The sequence below is a fragment of the Pinus tabuliformis genome, chromosome 3_2, assembly GCF_031772625.1.
Source record: "Pinus tabuliformis cultivar Carrire ecotype Pingquan chromosome 3_2, CPIR1, whole genome shotgun sequence".
NCBI lineage: Eukaryota > Viridiplantae > Streptophyta > Pinopsida > Pinales > Pinaceae > Pinus > Pinus tabuliformis.
The window spans coordinates 372389112-372392583 of record NC_142302.1 but is presented as its reverse complement, the minus strand read 5'-3'; positions in this window follow the sequence as shown (position 1 = coordinate 372392583).

The following is a 3472-nucleotide window of genomic DNA, read 5'->3' as shown; positions in this document are numbered from 1 at the left end:
GGCCCGACCACTGATCGGTCAGCCAGTTCTAATAAGGTGGAGGTTGGTTCTATTGATGTAATGCCTAGTTTTTGACAAGTAGTGGTTGTTAAAATATTAATTGTAGCCCCTAAATAAACCAAGGCATTTGAAAAGGTTTGTCCATTGACTGGCACTATCACTATAGGATTTCCTGGGTCTTCATATTTGACAGGCGCTTCTCTTCCTGATAACAGATCGGACAGGGTGCCAACTACTTGGACTGTTGGGTTATTTGTTATTCTCCTCCTTAGTTTTTTTATACATAGCTCTTTAATGGTTTTTGCATATATTGGGATATCTTAGATAGCTTGGAGGAGTGGTATTTTTATATACAAATTCTTTAGTTCTCCCAGAATGTCAAAGTTTGGATGTTCTATAGGGCACATTATGATTAATCGTTCTGGGGATGGGGGAAAAGATGTGGTTTCTTGGTCATGAGTCTGTTGTCTGACCATGTCTTCTTCTTGTAATGGTTGTTCTACAGGTAACTGATTTTCAACTTGACCATGTTTGTCTCCCTCGGTTTCTATAATGTGCCCAAACCTTAATTGAATGTCGTTGCACTCCCTTAGATCAGTTTCTAGTTCTAGTGTTTCGGTTATTTGAACGGATTGAACCGGTCTATTATTTGGGTTCGGGTTGGGTTGGGTTGGGAGTTGCGGTTTTAAGTTGGACTGGGGATTTTGTTGTAGTGCTGGCAGTGTAGGTTGAGGGAGTGGAATGGTTCTTGCTGGCTGATTCATCAGTCTTTGCCAGTTTGTTTGCTAGGCTTGACTCTGCGAAGTGGGAGGGGACCATTGTGTTGGATATGCATTTTTTTGCCAATATGGTGGAGCATAGGGAAAATTTGGCCAATTAGGTTGGCTTGTTTGATTCGTCCATGGTGATGATGATGAAAATGGTTGTTGTGACCAGTTTGAAAGGGAGGTTGATTTTGGCACATTGTATTATATTATTGAGCATGATACTATGGAGGCTGGAAAGAAGAAGATGAATCGGGGGACATACTTGATTGTCACGGCTACCATTGACGGCGTTGATTAAGTAGGTACATTGGTTTTGATTCTTCTTCCACTTCCTTGTATACTACTTTTAGACCAGGAAGTGAGGGGTAATTCTTCGTAGAGTGGTCTTTTATACAAATAGCATAGACTTGAACTGCATCTAGTGGGCACTCTTTGTGGCTATGTTTCTTTTTGCATCTGGGGCAGAATATTGCCAAATTTTGCTCTACTTCTGCTTGTTTCTGTTTCACTTGCATAATATCGAGTTGTGTTGTCAGAGTCCCCAATATATCATTTTTGAAATTCTCAAGTAAATTTATGATTTCTACGCAAGTTACCCCTTCTCTAGAGATCTTGTTGTCCCTTGTGAACCTGTCATGTTCCGCTGGTTTTAGCCTTGTGCTGCCTTGCGAAATCCTGATACATAAGTCAATAATGTCAACAAAATTTTCTTAATAAATGTCTCCTTTTCCCATAATATTTAGTATTTCAAACCATGGTTCCTTCATGCCTTTAATTAGTGTTGTTTTTAATACATTGTCAGGCAAGGGAAATGATGCATAAGGAGATCTTTGGAGATTATACTGAAAACGTTCAACATATTCTTCTAGTTTCTCATTAGGTCTAGCTACCATCTAAAATATTTCATCTTTTAACTCTCTAGACCTGCAATAATCCTGATATTTCTTCAGGAAAGCACATTTCATCTAATCCCAGTTGTTTATAACACCTCCACCTAACCCCATAAACCATCATAAAGTAGCCCCTTTTAATGTAGAGGGAAATAATTTCATCTTTTGGGAATCAGTGGTATAGTCGTACCCCCTGCACAGCACATCGAATTCAAACAAAAATGTGTCTGGATCTTTCGATGTCAGGCCATGGAATGTAGCGATATGCTGGAGAGGAATGGCCTTCATAGGTGCATTAACTATAGTATCTACAATGGGATATTACAGTGTGGAGGTCTGGGGGGTTTGTTAGTTCCGTGCCATTTGGTCAAATATGTGCCAATAACCTTCTGGGATTTCTAGGAGGGTATTCCTAGGCTGGCTAGAAGGAGCAGGAATGGCCTTAACATCACTTCCTTTGTATGGGATGATGAGAGTTCCTTGTTGAAATAATGTTTAGGGGGATTTTAGCTCTTCAGATTCTTCAGGTTCATTCTGGGTGATTTATATAGCACTTCCCTTATCTGGGCTACTTAATGGCTAAACTATTCCAAGAGGAGATCTTGGTTCTTCAGTTTCCCCTATTTCTCCTCTTCCTTCACAGATATTACTAAGGTTCCCTTCTTGTAATGATTCTGGGTTAGAATTCTCAATTTCTTGAAAATCTTGCTCCTCTGTTTGGCTGTGCACCTCAACAAAGGCTACAGATGGTGATTCTGTGGCCCGAAGGGAACTAGTAGGTTGTCTATAAGCAACTTTTCTAGGTCCTACTGAAGGATGATATTCTGTTTTTTTAAGGATTTCATCTATAAGGGTCGATCGACCAAGGGTCAATGGCCCCTTAGCTTTATCAGGCTTGGGTAGTGGTTTAAGATTCTTTTTAGGCTTTTTCTGCTTAGTCATGCACACAAACCGAATACTTATTTCTACCCAAAATAACAACAAATCTACAGGAAAGCAGGCGGGGGAGCAGGGTTGTTACATGCTCCGTATGCAGGTTCTTACCTTTAATTTTTAAAACCCAACTCTCTCCAAGCAGATACTTACACTACTCTCTTTTCAAAAGAAACAAATGGCTACACTCTTCCTTGGAAATGGTGCCAAAATGTTGAGTAGTAAAAGGGGTGTTTCTAACCTCTATTTACCCTACATTAATTATCAATCTAGGTATGATTTTTTTATCTCAAGAGTGTACTTATTCTGAGGCAGTCACTTATTCAAGAGTAATGCTAGCAATATAGTGCTTTACAAAAGTAAATGAATGCTAGAAACAAACTCTAAATGTAATGGCAAGAAACTTAAATGCTTTGTAACTAAATCATTCACTTAAGAAACTACAGAAATCATCAGTCAAGGATGCAGTAATGATAACTCTTTCCTTTGTAAACCAATGCAAATGAAAATCAATCAAATACAAGATCTCCAATCTGGGAACTAGACAAGAGTGGCCAATGTTTGCTACAGTTGTGGATCTTTCTGTTCACACCAAAACAAATGCTGGAAATAAAAGTTCAATTAACAGAAAAGGAACAACAACTAATCTATTGAAAAGATCAAACGACAAAGCTTAATCTATTGGAATGAATTAAGTAGCAATCTTAACCGAAAGGAATTGAACAACAATATTTAACTAATAAATGAATTGAACAACAATCTAACGAAGAAACAAAAAACCTAAGTAAGTCTACGAAATATTGAACAACAAACTTAATCAAGTGTAAACACACAACGAATCTAGAATGAAGGAATCAGTAATCTTAGTTTATCATAATAAGT